The sequence below is a fragment of the Chenopodium album genome, chromosome 2 (assembly GCF_948465745.1).
Source record: "Chenopodium album chromosome 2, dcCheAlbu1.1, whole genome shotgun sequence".
NCBI classification, from domain to species: domain Eukaryota; kingdom Viridiplantae; phylum Streptophyta; class Magnoliopsida; order Caryophyllales; family Amaranthaceae; genus Chenopodium; species Chenopodium album.
In genome coordinates this window covers 71776840-71794205 of record NC_137835.1, presented here as the reverse complement: position 1 = coordinate 71794205, position 17366 = coordinate 71776840, and the positions used below count along the sequence as shown (strand labels likewise).

The following is a 17366-nucleotide window of genomic DNA, read 5'->3' as shown; positions in this document are numbered from 1 at the left end:
TCCTCCCTATGAGTACCCTGTATCTCAAGAAGTAGATAGATTCGATGCTTACTGGAGCGCTAGACCTTTATGGGAAGTGATTACCCAAAAGGTTCCTCCTTCTTTGCCTAATGATGTAAAGAAGTGGTTGCTGAAGAAATCTTCGATTGATCAGGGTAGAACCGATGTGAAAAATCGTCTAGGTGACAGGGTGACTCCTGCCAAAGAACGCTTAGGTGCAAGAGTTGAATTCAAAACACCTACAATGCCTAGGAAGAAAAATACTACCAAAGACAAGGGAAAAAGGAAAGCTAACACCACACACTACACCAAAAACTAGATTAGAGATCGCAAAATATAGAACGGTTACCAAAGATAGGCGTTCTCCAGAAGAATATAGAACGTATAGATATAAGAAGCGTTCTGTATGTAAATACATATGGAACGGTTAGCATAGTTAACCGTTCTCTATTTCTTATTACTGAAATAATTTTAAAAAATAATTAATTATTATAGATTATATAGAACGGTCATCTTAACAACCGTTTTGTATTGTATTAATTAATTGGTTTTTTTTTTAATTATTAGGAGGAAAAAATATACGAGTAATAATTTGCCCAAATTAATTAAAGGCGGCTAAAAGGAATATTGAAGCACACGCTCAATTTCACTTTCACTTTAACTAATACCTTAAAAAAAAAAAGGTACTGCATTTGTTTATTGATGCGTGAAATTAAACCTCCATATAGTATAACCTTCAACCTCCATACGATGACTTTTCGCCATACCACCGCTCCACCACCGCACATCGCTCCACCGCCGTACCACCGAACCACTGGCGCACAACTTCTGAGCACCGCACCACCCGCACTCTGCTGAGGTAGGTTCGAATCTTCTTGTTATTTTTTTTAAACAATCGAATCTTCTTGTTATTGAGTAATTGAATTTTGATTATTTGACAATCGAACCGCATGAATCATTCGAATTATGAAGGAAACATAATTGAATTCATAGTATTCATCTATTTAATTGATTTGCAATTTGAATTTTAGGTGATTGAAAAAAAAGTTTTAGTTTTAGGGTTAAATTCAATCGATTGTTTGTATGCAAATATTTCAGTTGAATTGCAGTTAGTTCAGTCAAATTACTCTTAATTTTTTTGAATTTACATTTATTTCAATAGTAATCAAAATAATATTATCCAAATTAATCTTAGCTAAGTTCAATTTTGAACCTTAATCAGATAAAGAAAGAGGGGTAGGGGAAATTGATTACCACGGGATTATTGTGCTCTAATAATTTCAAATACTCTGGAAAACGGGGATTTTTGGAGATAGAAGCTATGAAACATGTCAAGGAATTGACTCAGTTGGGTCCTCATTCTGTTGGTTCTAATGTTCTTGACCTCGCTTTGAAGGTTCTATATATTTCTTGAGTATTATGTATCTCAGTCTCATAGTTCGAAACTTCTTTTGTCTTTAAATTATGTGCCAATTTATCTAGTGTGGCAAATCGATTATTATTTTTGCAATTTGGCAGTGGGGTTGATGGTGATACTTGTTATCTACAATGTGATTGTTATATCCTGTTTTTGTTTTTATTAATCAGTTTCTATAGGTGTTCTACTAGGATGGCTGAACATCAACAAAGACTAAGCAGATTATGAATAAAATAAGTGAAAAATAAATTGACTAAAGTAAAATTAGCAATGTACCACCGTATTATCCTTACTATTGGATCCTTTTCACATCTCATTAGCTAAGTGATTACTGGGGTAAGTTGATAATGTGTATTTCCGAGGCAAATGTGACTAATTCTTCAACAAGGAGAGAGGGGGGGGGGGGGGGGGGGGTGTTAACTAAACAGCTAATGTTCTTTCATGTTGTTGAATGTTCTTATATCCTTGACGAACTTGTATTCTTTTGTGTTTAAAAATTTGTATGTGAATGATCATCAATAAGGAAGGAACTTCAAAAGAGTTAGTTACGTGTCGTCTTTCATAGTACCATGCACTTGTTTTATTTGTGTAGCTGTATTTTATGGTGAAGTAAATAGGTCTTTGGAAGTGGAAGGGATTATTTTGTGAATTTCTCTCTAACAATCTGTGAAGGGCTGTTGCTCTCAGTTTCTTTTTTGTTGTAGAATATATTTTGACTTTTTACTAGGAGTAGTTACTATTTGTCCTACCCATGATGCCCCTAGGAATTCTTTTTTCCCTTGATTTATTAGCTGTTGATCCCTGCCTAAAAGTTAGTAGGGTATCCGAGTCAGCATTGAGCTCTCCAAAATGGAATATGAGTGCTGCAAAAAAGCTAGCTTTGTAAACAATACATGGACGCCTGCTAGTACTCTTTGGTTTGTTTTTCATTTCTGGGTCTTTTCTTAACATATCAGCTCAAACATAGTATAACCTTAAATTTACTACCATTAACTATAAAAACCATTTTCTTCAGTTTTCTGTATTGTTTGTCCATTATTCATGCAAGTTGATATGAACTAATAGAGCTAAATCTAGAAAACTATTTCTCTGCTGGATAGTGTTTCATTTCTAATTGCTAGACTGTTGGACATTATTAGTCCTGGCATTCGTGCAAATTAGAAAGTATAAATAGTTGTGATGTTTTATCATTGACTCACAACTTGAAAGCAAAAAATTACATTCGAAATTAGAAATAGCTAACTTGTTTTGACAAAAAAAATATGTGTAGCAGTATGTTTGAAATATGATACTTTTAATTTGAAGGATCCTGGGTATTAAAGTTTCTCTCTTGGTTTTTTGGTTGACTTTCACTCTTTATTTCTCTCTTAGTTTTTTGTCTAATACTCTGATTGTGTTGGCCCTTAGCTATCTGGACTTTTGTATGCCATCTGTCTACTAAAATTTGCATACTTGATAAGCCTCTTATCTTGGCTTTTGCATCACTCTCCTTTCACTTAAGTGATCCTTGAGATTTTGTCTACAATTATTTTATTGAATATAGTTTCTCTAAATACATCATTTTCAATCTTTCTCTTATGGTTTTCCTTTTCCTATTGGGCAGTATGTGCTGCTTGCTGTAGAAAAGATAAAAAAAAACACATCTCATTGGGAAGTTGATGTTGAGGTGGAAGAGTTTTATGTCAAGGAGGGTGCAAATCATCTTATAATGGCGGCTTATTTGTAGGGAAAACACTTATTTATGCTGATCTAAATCATATTATCTTGAGGATCACCCCAAAATATGAATCTGAAGCCAAGGAAAACTCTGTTTTGGTTTCATCTCACATTGATACTGATGTGTTCTCAACATACGTATGTGATTATAATATCTTTCACTGTTGTTTTGACTTTTGACTGTCTCTGTATTTGTGACAAGCTTCTGAAGAAGAGTTTAGTAATATACTTATTCTCTTGAAACATCTATATCTATGTATGCCTTTCTTATGGACTAGAGCTTGGACCTGTGTTTCATGTCTTTAAAGGATTGGATGGAGTTAATCCGACGCTATTAAATTATATATATGAAGTATATTTTGATGGCTTTCGTCATATCTGGAAATATTTTTGTTAATTTTATTTATACATAAATTTATATTGCACGTATAAAGGATCATGGATTTTCTTACAGGATATATGTACAAGATACAAAACAGGAATACAACAAATACAGGTCTAAAATGAAATACAAAAATAATACAAGTTATTAATACAGGATTAATACAATACAAAGTATAAAATACGTAAAAGGGTAATTCGAATAATTATGGCCAGATTTTTTTTAAAAAAAGAAACATTAAAGAACTGTTATCTAACTTAACCGTTCTCTATTGTAATGCAATATAGAACGGTTAAGTGGCCTAAACCGTTCTTTATTCCTTCCTTGGTGTACGAATTTAAGAAGGGAAAAGAGAACGGTTGTGACTAACAACCGTTCTCTATTTGTTATTATATAAAACGCCTAAACAACCCGTTCTCTATACTTTATACATCGCTTAGCAGAAGAACGCCCCTAAGGCGATCTATAAAGCCTATTCTAACAGTTCTCTAAGGCCTTTTTTGTAGTAGTGACAGACAAAAAAACCTGGGTGGAAAAGAAGCATGGAGTGCTAGCTGAAGGGGAGACTATCTACTCCAAAATCGAATGTAGGTCCTCTAAAGGATGCCTACTAGCTAAAGTAATGGATGAAGAGGAGGAAGAAGAAAAGAATTGGAAAAGAGCTAAAAAGGAAAAGAAAGATTAAAAGCATTGCTTAGCTTTAGATTTATTAGACTTAGATCGTTGTTTTTATTTAAAGTTAATTTATTTTAGCCTTATTTAAATTCCATCAATAATGTAATTTTATTTTATTAATGAAATTTTAGCTTTCAATTAAATTGTTTACTTTAAATTTATTTTATTAAAGCAATGAAAATCGAAAAAAATTAATTTTCCAGAAATTCTTAGAGTACGGAAGTCGAAAATTTTCCAAAAAACACCGAAATTCGCCCAGATTTTATTCCCAAATTGGCGCCAATCATTGGCATTTGGCGCCTGCCATTGAAGTTTGGCGCCAGGCGCCAATTCCATCGGCTGGCGCTGATGACTTCTGGTTGGCGCCAGGCTCTGTTCTGCGACGCCAATAATTTGCCGATTTTTTGTTGACTTTTTAATTGATTCTGGAACGCGGAGATGTCGAAAAATAAAGTAGCCACACCCGTAAAGGGTTGCCTACGTATCCTCTCTTAAGGAATCAGGCCGAACGTAGCTTTCTTGAGTATCCTACTCAAGTAATTATGGGTAGTATTTCTTAAGTTGGTCAAGATTGGTCATGTTTGAGAATTCATTGCCATCCATATCAGTTAGTTTTGCTGCACCTCCTGACAGGATTGTTTTGACAATGTAGGGGCCAGACCAATTAGGTCTAAATTTTCCCCTTGGGTCTAAAACATTTTTCCTTAGTGCTTTTAATACCAAATCCCCTATTTTGATATTTCTTGTCTTGACCTTCTTATTAAAATGCCTAGCCATACGAGTTTGGTAACACTGAGTGTGATGTAGAGCTTCTAGTCGTTTTTCGTCGAGTAGAATCAATTCTTCATATCTTGCCCTAGTCCATTCAACTTCATCGAGTTTACTCTCTAATGCGATGCGTAGAGATGGTATTTCTAGTTCGACAGGTTGTACGGCATCCATTCCATATACCAAGGAAAATGTTGTATTTCCTGTTGATGTACGGATTGACGTGCGATAACCCCACAATGCAAAGTGAAGCTTGTCAGGCCAATCCTTATAATTTTCTGTCATTTTCTCGATGATAGTCTTTAGATTTTTATTAGCTGCCTCGACTGCTCCGTTTGCTTGAGGTCTATAAGGGGACGAATGATGATGTTGGATGCCATATTTTTGTAGCAATTCTTCACATTCGGCTTGAAAGTGAGTTCCATTGTCACTTATCATTTTATGTGGGACTCCATATCGACAAATAATATTTCTTTCGATAAAGAGTGCTACATGTTTTGCAGAGAGTTTAGCGTATGATTGCGCTTTGACCCACTTTGTAAAGTAATCAATTGCTACTAGAATAAATTCGTGGCCTCCTGTTCCTGGGGGAGTGATTTTGCCAATTATGTCAATTCCCCATGTAGAGAATGGCCATGGCGATGTGTAGGTGTAGAGCAAAGATGGAGGGACATGTTGTAAATTGGCATAAATTTGGCACTTAGGGCATCTTTCTACACATTGATGGCAATCCCTATTCATTGTAGTCCAATAATATCCTTCTCGCATTATTTTCTGGACTAACATTTTGCCATTTACATGAGTGCCACAGATTCCTTCGTGAACTATTCTCATTACTCTTTGTGCATCCACCTTTCTTACACATAGAAGAGCTCGACCTTTAGGTACCCTTTTATGCAGCTCGTTGTCTATGAGTACATATTGAGAAGCCAAAAGTCTTAATGCTCGCTTTGCTCTTTTGTCAGCATGAGGAGGGTATTCTCCATTGGTGACATAGTTGAGTATGTCTGTGTACCATGATTCTTCTTCTTGTTCTTCTTCTTCGCCTTGGACTAAGTCGTCGTCTTCTATAGCTTGGATATATGCTGGTTTGTGCCTTTTTTCGATAGTTAGAGGCATTTGCTCGATTTCTGTGGGAATCCTAACCATTGAGGCTAATCTTGCCAAGGCATCAGCAAATTGGTTTTCTTCCCTAGGTAGATATGTGTATTCTACCTTCTCTAACTGATCGGTAAGAGTTTCCAGATAGGTTTGGTAAGGGGCTAGGCTTTCGCTCCTTACTTTCCACCTTTTAGATATCTGATTGATGATCAAAGAAGAGTCTCTGAATATCCTTAACTTCTTTACTCCCAATGCCAAGGCTGTTTCAAGGCCTACCACGCATGCTTCATATTCAGCAGCGTTGTTGGTAACGTCGAAATCAAGCTTTATTGAGATTGGAACGTGCTCTTCTTTAGGTGATACTAGTAGCACCCCGACGCCACATCCCTTTTGGTTTGCGGCTCCGTCGAAATACAAGGTCCAAGTATCATCTTCAGTGACCATTAAGTCTTAATCTGGAAATTCATTGTCTTGTATTGGCGTCGAGTCTTCTATTGGAAAGTCTGCTAGAAAGTCTGACACCACGGATCCTTTAATAGCTTTTTGTGGCATAAACCGTACATCAAACTGGGTCAGATTGACTATCCATCTTGAAATATGTCCATTGAGTGTAGATTTCTCGAACAGATACTTGAGTGGATCCAGTCGGGAGACTACGAAAACGGTATGCACCAACATGTAATGTCTTAACTTAATTGTGGCCCACACCAAGGCAAGGCACAATTTCTCGAGCGGTGTATAGCGTGTTTCGTATTCGAGCATCTTTTTACTTAGGTAATAGATTGCGTTCTCTTTGCCTTCTACCTCTTGTGCTAGCATGGCTCCCATTGTCTCTTTGGTAACCGTCAAGTATAACCTAAGAGGTATTCCGGGAAGTGCTGGCGCTAATACGGGAGGATTTGCGAGATAGGCTTTGATCTTTTCAAAGGCTTTTTGACACTCGTCATCCCATATTACTGGTACATTCTTCTTGAGCTTCTGTAAGATTGGTTCACATATCGTTGTCAGTTTTGATATGAACCTACTTATGTATTGCAACCGGCCAATAAATCCTCGAATTTGTTTCTCAGTCTTGGGCGGTAGCATTTACATGATTGCTTTAATCTTGGTTGGATCTACCTCTATTCCTCTAGAGCTTATGACGTATCCCAAGAGCTTGCCTGAGGTGACTCCAAAAGCACATTTTGATGGATTCAACCTCATGTTATATTTTCTTAGCTTTTCGAAGAATTTTCTTAGGGCTACTTGATGGCCTGGACGGTCCTTTGCTTTCACAATCATGTCGTCGACATATACCTCAACTTCTTTGTGCATCATGTCATGGAGTAAGGCAGTTGTTGCACGTTGGTAAGTAGCACCCGCGTTTTTCAACCCAAATGGCATTACCGTGTAGCAGTAAGTGCCCCATGGTGTTATAAAGGTTGTTTTCTCCATGTCTTCTTCTGCCATGAGAATCTGATTGTACCCTGCGTATCCATCCATGAACGAGTGAAGCGCGTGATTTGTCGTGTTGTCTACCAGAATATCGATGTGTGGAAAAGGGAAGTCGTCCTTTGGACTTGCCTTATTTAGATCTCGATAGTCGACATACATCCTTACCCTTCCGTCTTTCTTTGGAACTGGGACGACGTTGGCGACCCATTCGGGGCATTTGGATACCTTGATGAAACCTGCAGTTATTTGTTTTTGAACTTCTTCTTTTATTTTAAGTGCTACGTCGGGTTTCATTCGACGCAACTTTTGTTTTACAGGTTTCATTCCTGGAATTAGTGGTATAGTGTGTTGAGCTATTTCTCTATTAATGCCTGGCATATCTTCATATGACCAAGCAAATACATCGATAAATTCTTTAAGTAAGTTAATTAAATCGGTTCTTTCTTGTTTATTCAATGTTAGTCCGATTTTAACTTCTCTTTTATGAGTTGAATCATTCGAGATGTCAACTGTTTCAGTTTCTTCAATTACCGGTGTTTTCTTTTCGAGTGTTTCCATTGCTTTAATAATTTCTTTGTCTTTTTCATCGTTAGCTAAGCAATGCTCGTCATCTTGGGTTAGAGAAGAACACAAGAAGTAAGGAGAATGAGAAATATTATTGTACTTTGAGATCATTACATCAAAGAGTGATATGTCCTCAGGGACTGGATCACTAACTATCCTAGGAGAAGAAATAGGAGGGGGAGGTGTTACTATTAAAGACTTAGAAGACTCTAAAGGGGAAGACTCTGACTCAGACTCTGACTCAGACGACTCTTCGAACATCGGTCCTTGCCCTGTCGTGATTGATATCTTCCTTCCGCTTGGAGTAGTCACTTTGATAGTCTTGCGCCACCCTTGCAGTGATCCTTCGGCTGGAGTAATTAGCTTCGAGGGGTCGAAGCTTTCACTTTGTAGGACCGTTTGAATGAGCGAGGAGTTATCCTCTTTATAAGTCAGCTCATTCTTTTCTCGTCCAAACAGTAATCCCATGACGTTAAAGTCAAAGCATGGGGGTGCTTTCTCCTTGTGGACGGGAGTTGGGATTTCATCAGTGAAGTAGCAATCCAAGAAAATCTCGAATCCTGGTTGTCGTATGCCGTTTACAACAAATGGCTCGGGAAATTCATGGCATAGATAGTCCTCTCCTTCCTTTATGAATTGACCATTGAGCGTAAGAGGGTACTGATCCATTGGAATTGCTTTCTTTTGAATGCGAGCGTCCCTACGTGCTTTCAACTTGTCCTGGGCTCGCTTGAGATCTTTCTGAGTCGGTTCGAAACCAAGTGCGAAAGTATCTAGCTTAGGGAGGCCAGGTGACTCCAGCGATTTTGCTATCCCTTTCTTCTTTCCTAGGGTCATCCCAGGGAAGTGTCCTTGTTTCTTCATCATGGTGTTGACAATCATGTTGGAATGGGGGTCATGGCAAAGAGATGTCCTTTCATCCTCCTGGATTAAGGAGACTTCTTCGTTAAAGCCCCATAGGTCTTCATCATCCTCGTCGTGCTCCACATTGATCATTGGATTCTCAATGGATTTGATTCTCATAGGCGAAGCATCAATAGTGATTAGAATTCCTCCAACTATGGCTTTCACTTGTTGGTGGAGAGATGAAGGGACGACCTTTAGATCATGAAGCCAAGGGCGTCCCAACAACAAATTAAATGAGGCTTTGATGTCTACTACTTTAAAAGTAGTGGCATGTTCTATTACTCCTACCGTCACATTTAGGGTTATTTTACCAAGAGCTTGACGACGAGTATTATCGTAGGCTCTTATTCCTTGTGTGGACGGAGTTAAGTCTTCATCCCTTATGCCGAGAATCCTCGCAGTTCTAAGTGGACGGACATTGATAGCCGATCCATTGTCTACAAGGGTCAAAGGAACATTCATCCTTTTGCAGACTACCGTGAGGTTTAACGCCTTGTAATGTTTGTCACCTTCTGGGGGTAAATCTTTGTCAGAGAAGGTGATTAAATTAATCGGACTAGGAAGGTCACTTGTGAGGAAGTTGGCTAGTCCCTCAGGAGTAGTGTCAGAATCTATCCCGATTTTATCCAAGGCATTCATTACAGCCAACCTATGCTCTCGAGATGTTGCCAGGAGCTTCCACACATTCATCTCAACTTTTGTCTTCTTAAACTGTTTAACAATGTCGTTGTCTTCGATGATAGGTACGGGAACTTGTTGTACGGTGGGCATAGGTTGTGTTGAAACGGGAGGTTGCATCCTCCCGGATCTTGTGAGGACATCTATTGATGAATCTTCTTCAGCCCAAATGTCATCTGTGGTGTATGATACAGAAGGTGAAGGTCCTACTATGTCCTTTAGATAGACATCTTCTTCATCACTGTCCCAAACTCCATTGATGGTTATATCCTCTTCTTGTTGAACTTGGACTTATTTCTTTTCATCAATCATTTTCTGTACCAAATCTTTGAACTTGAAACAGTTTTCTATAGTGTGCCCCCCTGATTGATGGTACTGACAGTAATATCTATCTGTCCTTTTTAATGACTCAAATGGTCTCAGTTCGAGAGGTTTGACCTCGCCACACTCGGAGAGCATTTCGAACATTTGCGCATATGGGATCCCAATTGGAGCGTAGATTCTATTGCTCTTCTTGGGTTTTTCAGTAACTTGTAAGGGAAAATGTTTTGCCTCATAAGTCGTTCTCACTGGTGTGAATTCTCTTTTAGGTTCTTCTTTCGGAAGTGGAAGCTCATCATATTTCTTGTGGAGTTCGTTCATAACCTTAAGAGCTTCACGTAGTAGTTGCGATGCCTCCTTCATAGACAGTGTGAGCAATTGTATGTCTTCCTTATTTGCCAGTTCTGGAAGGTTATCTTTGACATCGAAAAAGATCTCCTCTTCTTTTTATATGGCATTGATTTCTTCAACAGGTTTAATGAGAGATGAGGGGTCAATCTCGTTTTCCTCGTCGGAGATAGCCAGAGTATGAGCTAGAGGTGCATTGTCGATTAGGTATTGGATAGCCTTAAGCTTGGTATTGTCGATTAGGTCTTGGATAGCCTTAAGCTTCCAACAGCTTTCAGTAGAATGGCCCCTACCTTGGTGATACTTGCAGTGTGCATTAGGGTTCCAGTTAACCGACCTCTTCTCAACTGGTGGGTCCCCAAATGGTCCAATGGGAGTTATAAGACCTTTTGCATTTAATCGATCAAATGCGGTGTCATAACTCATGCCAATAGGAGTGAAGTTCCTCCTAAATGGTTTTTTCTGTCCTTGGTTGTTCATGGCAAGAACTTCTCCTAGATTAAAGGTGCTAACATTATTTGAGTGGGCGGTTTTGGAAGAAGAAGGATTGTCGTTCTTCTTTCCTTTCCAACCACTGTTGGAGTAATTGTTGGCAGCTTTTGACTTAGCCAAGTCATCTTCAATATTGATCCCAATGTCATAAACAACCTTAAAGGTATGGAGGTTATTTTGATATTTAAGATGCTTGGAATATTTTTCTTGGAGATTCTTGATAAACAGTCTCACAGACTCTTTTTTCGCTTGGTACCTCAATCATTTTAGCTGAGGTTTCTCTCCACTTGTTAAAGAAAGAGGTGAAGCCTTCATTCTCTTTCTGTTTGAGGATTTCAAGTTCTCTATGGTCGGTCTCGACTTGGATGTTGCACTTGTACCTATCAACGAAAGCGTTTGCTATAGACTCCCAGGTAGAGGTCTTTTCTTTCTCGAGAGAAAAGAACCATTGTTGGCAAACGTTCTCGAGAGATAGTGAAAAAAGAGAAGGGAAGACCTTCTTATCAATACCCTTGATACTCATTATTGTTTCAAATGCTCTTAAATGGAAGTATGGATTGTCAATTGCTCTGAATTTTGGGATGTCGTTGGCGTTGAACTTCTGCTGAAGAAGATCTTTGTCCACCGAGACCCCTTGTGATGTAAGCTCTTGAAACTTGTAGTCACTAGACAACTTTCTTAAACTCTCTTGCATGAGGTCCATTTGTTGTTGCTTCACGGGATCGTCGATCCTAAGTGCGAGAAGCTTCGGTGTCTCAGTCACAGTAGCCAGTTGGTTCTTAAGATCATTGACTTCTTCTTGAGTTGTCATTATAACCCTTGCTTTCCTCTTGCGAGCTATAGGTTTGTCGAAAATTTGGACTTGTACGAAGAGGTTATCTTTGATTAATCGTCCTTCTTTTCTTGACCACGCGCTGTAAATTAAACCATTTTGCGTTTTAATTACTTGACTCGAATCAACTTGACTTTATGGTTTATTTTAAGGGAAAAGAGGAAAAAGAAAAAAGGGTGCATATTTTTGGCAAAAATAACGTACATATTTTTAGGGAACTAAGTATTATTATTTTTATGTTGGAGGATTAATATCCGACTTACCCCCCTAAAAAAATGACGAAAAAACGCGCACACAACTCTCTTAATCATGGTCAAAGTATGTGTATTGGTGTGTGCGTTGAGTGTTAGTGACATGCTTGGACTCTTGTGTAAGACCATGGGACTTAGTGCCTAAACTCGATCATTGATTCAATTAAACATTATTGACAACAAAATTAACCGAATTAAACAGAAAACTGATTAACTAGACCTTAGGTGATGACTCGACAAATAATCCGAACTGTCGGCCAAGCGACAGGACTGGCGTCACACTGTGGAAGTTGGCGCCAGACAACATAGCTGTCGTCAGGCGCTACACACCATAGTGTGGCGCTACAGCTCAGACCTTGGCGCCAATAGTGGAGCTTTGGTCTGGGACTGTTTTCGGTATTATTAGTCAACTGGGGTATGCCTAAAGTCGTACTAGGTCAATTCCGATTGAAAAAATAGACTTTATTGACTCAAATTAAATAATTAATTAATTAATTAATTAGGCAAAGTTCTTTAAGTCATTAATTTATTTAATCTCAACACAAGTCAACAAACGGTTAAGAGAAACATAGAATATATATGCACAACAAATAATGCACAATTAGTCAAGTAGGCACGATATGATGCAATGCGTTCGCAACCTAACCATTGCTCTAGTTCTCTAAAGTTCGGGATATGGTTTAGTCAAAGAGGGTCCATGGTTAATTGTCCGGATGCACCGCGCGGAAGCCTAACTGTGAAGGGTTGGCACGAGTGGATGGGACACCGCGAGTTTTAGAAAAAAACTCGCTTCCATGGTTTGGTGAATTCAACATCTCGGATGTACCCTTTGTTGCACGGAACGTTCAATCGGGTAGATGGAGCATGAATTCCCAGAGGGTTATGTCCATATGTAGAACACATATGGGTTTCAGAAAAGTGAGAAAAAATTCAATCAGGAAGTAGGATCGAGCAAACAATACGAAAAACCGGTCGAAATTAGAACGCATATTTCTAGCTCGGTATTGGGGGAAATTGGCGCCAGCAATCAGAGACTGGCGCCAACTTTTAACTGTAGCGCCTGGCGCCAATACTGGCGTCTGGCGCTATGGCTAAAAGTGTGGCGCCAAGCTCTGGCCCCTAACGCTACTTCCCACATGCCTCAGCAGCTTTCTGTGCTCGATAAAATCTTCCAGTTTCGCGCGGTGTTATTTCAGTCCTAGTTGTGAAAGACATTCCTCAAATTTCCTACGTGTAAAATCCTATGTTTTTTACTCATTACGGATGGTCTTTCCAATGAGATCCTTTTTATGCATATGACAATAATGTTAATCAAAATTACGCACATGAAATACTTATAACTTTTCGAGTCTCATCCACTCATTCTAAATCATTGCCGAAACAAATTCAGGAATTAAAATAGAAATCCTCCCCAGTGGAGTCGCCAAAAACTGTAGGGAATAATTCAAGCCTTTAATATCCCACTAGCTTGAACCCCACTGTGATCATACACTAAAGTACGGTGGCGTCCAAAAGGGAAGAAGATAGAGCAAAAGAGTCGCCAACAAGTTTTTAAGGAACTTGTAAACCATTCACGAGGTGAAGGTTACACCCCTTAACGATCCAAGAGATCGTCAACTCCATAAGGTCATGAACCAAATAAGGGTTCGGGGATGAAGGTACAAATCCAACCTAAAAGAGATTGAATCTGCCCTAATAATAGGCCTCTACTTTATTATGCTCGTATTCATGTGCGCTTTTTAATTAACATGCAATCAATAGGATTAACCCTAAACCTGTTTATCTATGTTGGTTGAATTTAATGCACAAATAAAACTATTATTGGCGATCACTTGAATTATAATCACAATTAACCCTAAACAAGATTATTAATATCTTATTAAGCATGATTACAAGTACAAAATTCCCTTTAAACATGCATAAAAGGTGTGATCAAGCAATAACAATAAATATCAAGCAACATAATAAATAATCAATAATGAGGTACATGCTACCAATTTTTCTTCATTTCCTCCATCCATTGCATGTTGAATAAAGTTTGAGTCAAATAATTAACAATAAATGTCCCCAATTTCCTTTTCCACAGTACTTGGTCGAGGAGAGAAGGGCGATTAATCAAGGACAACCTCTTTATTCAGGTCTAGCTTTTTGATAAACCGATTCGTCAAAAGAGGAGGGCTAAGAAGATAATGGCAACTCAAGAAGAAGTCAATGATCTTAAGAATCAACTGGCTACTGTAACTGAGACACTGAAGCTTCTCGCACTTAAGATCGAAGATCCCGCGAAGCAACAACAAATGGACCTCATGCAAGAAAGCCTAAGCAAGTTGTCCAGCGACTACAAGTTTCAAGAACTCACATCCCAAGGGGTCTCGGTGGATAAGGATCTTCTTCCGCAGAAGTTCAGTGCCAACGACATCCCAAAGTTTAGGGCAATCGACAACCCATACTTCCATCTAAGAGCTTTTGAAACTATAATGAGCATTAAGGGTATCGATAAGAAGGTTTTCCCCTCTCTGTTCCCACTATCTCTCGAAACCGTTTGTCAACAATGGTTCTTTTCTCTCAAGAAAGAAAAAAACTCTTCTTGGGAGTCGATAAAAAACGCTTTCATAGATATATATAAGTGCAACATCCAAGACGAGACAGACCATAGACAACTTGAGATGTTAAAACAAAAGGAAAACGAAGGGTTCACTTCTTTCTTCACTAAATGGAGGGAAACTTCTGCTAATATGGTCAAGGCTCCTACCGAAAAAGAATCTGTGAGGATGTTTATCAAGAATCTCCAAGGGAAGTATGCAAAGCACTTAAAGTACCAACACAACTTGAATACTTTCAAAGCTGTCTATAATATAGGCATTGACATTGAAGATGACCTTCTGAAAGATAATAGTGCGAGAGGAAAGAGGAGCGACTATCCTTCTTCTTCCTCTCCCATTAATGAGGTACATGCTACGAACACCTCTAAACCACGAATCCAAAGATCAAAAAGGGTGTTCACTCCACTTGACATAAGTTATGAAACGGCTTTCGAGAAGCTACATCACAAAGGACTAGTCATGCCCATAGGGCCCATCAAAGATCCGGTTCCAGAAGCTAGGCCACCTAAGTGGGACCCTAATAAGCACTGCAAATATCATCAAGGAAAGGGTCACGACACTGAAGAGTGTTGGAAACTCAAAGAAGCTATTCAAGATCTGATCGATGACAATGAAACTTCTGAGATTCTAGCCATCGAAGATGACCAAGCATCCTTTGATCCATCACTTCTTATCACACCTGTAGGAGAGCCTATGATCAAGACAGCTTATATGACCTCTCTCGATGAAGTGGCCATAATTGAGGAGGATGAAAGTCCTTTCTTAGAAGACTCGTCAAGTCTAAAAGAGGAAATTCGAAAACTGCAAGATGTCATTGCCATGCTTTTGAATGTGGTAGAAGGATTAGCAAATCGGGTGATGGCCATCGAACAAAATTCTCGCCAAGAGTTTAATGAAGAACTCAATGCTCCTAAGCCACAAGCAAAACGGACCATTGAGAATACACACCAATAAGAATGACTTGCAATGAAGCTTTCGATTGTCCCCACAATCAAGGATCTAAAAGGAAACTCAGGCGAGAGTTCACACCCATTGGAATGACCTACGATGCTGCTTTCGATCGTCTCTATGATCGAGGATTAATCAAACCTATTGGCCCTACCGAGGATCCAACACCAGAAAATCGATCTTCGAGATGGAATCCAAATTCCTATTGCAAGTACCATCGAGGAAACGGTCATACCACTGATAAATGCTACAGGTTTCAAAACCTCATTCAAGATCTCATAGAAGCAAACAAGGTCCCATTGCCTCTAGCTAGCGAGAAGACTGGGTGATGATGAAGCGAATGACACAAGACAAGAGGCGAGCTGCAATGAGAAGATTTCATGACCTCTTTTTCTATTTCTTTTTCATTTTTTCCTTTCCCCAATAAGTCTAGCATAGGCACCTTTCTTTTCCCTTAGATTAATTTTTGTAGATTCTTTATTTATTTTCTTTTAATAAAAATGAGCATTTATTTCCTTGTATATGATCATCACATTGCATTGCAAAAAAAAAAAAAAAAAAAAAAAAAAAAAAAAAAAAAAAAATCCATGTCGAGCGAAGCACAAGGTATACCAATGATTTAAGGCACCCCTTGTAGCCACATCATATCTCCTTTCGCCTTTCTAATTGACAAATCCTTTCTTCATAAACCACTTTGAGCCTCGTCTAACGATAGACCTTTTTTTTTTTTTTTCAACCTACATCTACCTAACCTTGGGATGGGATGGTGTGTAACTTATGCAATTCTAAAAAGCTTGAGTGATTTCAAAAGATCAAAATAAATAGTAAAAATAAGCAAAAGAAAATAAATAAATAAAAGTGTACAAAAGGGCAAGTGTTTCAATGTCTTTGATATGAAAATATCTTCGATATGAACACGTCTCAGATTGCGTCTCTTATCGAGTGCTCGGTACCGTGCCTGAGAAACATGAATGCCAAGTGAGTGATAGACCGCATGATCGGGATTGCCCACGCTTACAAAAATAAAATAAATGCTAAAGCAAAAGATAAAAGAGAAATAAAAAAGAGTAGAAACTCAAGCATAAAAATATAAAGATTTAAAAGTGAGGTTGCACACCTTGGGGGCTTGTCTAGGGTCTTGAGCCTTTATCCCCTTCTTCTTTAAACCTTTAGCCTAACCACGTTACAACCCTTAAAAAGACCTTTTTTGAGGTATACACACTTGTGCGAGGTTCGGCTAGAGCTACGTTCGGCCTGATTCCTAACGGATACGTAGGCAACCCCACATCGAGGTGTGGCCGTAATAAACATGCATTCATATTCACATTCACACACTTACACCATGATCATATCAAGGGATCTCCAATGCTCATCCCTATTCATTTAGAGCTAGACTTGGGGGCTTGATCCCTACATCATTAGCTTACCTAGCCTAAGAGTCACCACCATTTGACTCTTTTCAATAATATATTTTTCCACACACTTAGCTCTTGCGGCCTAACTTTAGTGTCACTATCACACACTGCACAGATACATGACCAAATATACTTCCCTTAGGAACCCTTTGTCATGAAATCTTAATACAACGCTGAAGCATACCTTGTCATATCAAAATTGCTCATCAATCGTAATCATCATTGCATCACGAAGTATGAAGTGCTTAGCCTCCGTGCCTAAGTTACCCAAATACTTTCATCATGATGTCAACAGTTGAGATAGCCTAGGATGGATTAATCCTTGAACCTTGAGAGATAGTATCAAACAACATTTGACTAAGCTCATTCAACATGCATCTTCAAACTTTTGATTTTCTTTTTCACGTCTTTCTTTTTCGGGAGAAAGTCGGTACCCTCCACAAAAATGACGGAAAATTTTTGCTTTTTTGCATTTTCAAGTCGCATAATCAACACTATGCACACACGGGTCATGA

The 17366-nt window shown here is 38.6% G+C and overlaps 1 long non-coding RNA gene across 1 annotated transcript; it reads left to right on the top strand.

Moving 5' to 3' along the window:
• The first annotated feature begins 661 nt into the window (after positions 1 to 661).
• On the top strand, positions 662 to 3410 carry LOC145586989 (uncharacterized). Its single transcript, XR_014101061.1, has 2 exons — positions 662 to 859; positions 3021 to 3410. It is a non-coding gene; the product is annotated as an uncharacterized LOC145586989 (long non-coding RNA).
• The last annotated feature ends 13956 nt before the right edge of the window (positions 3411 to 17366 follow it).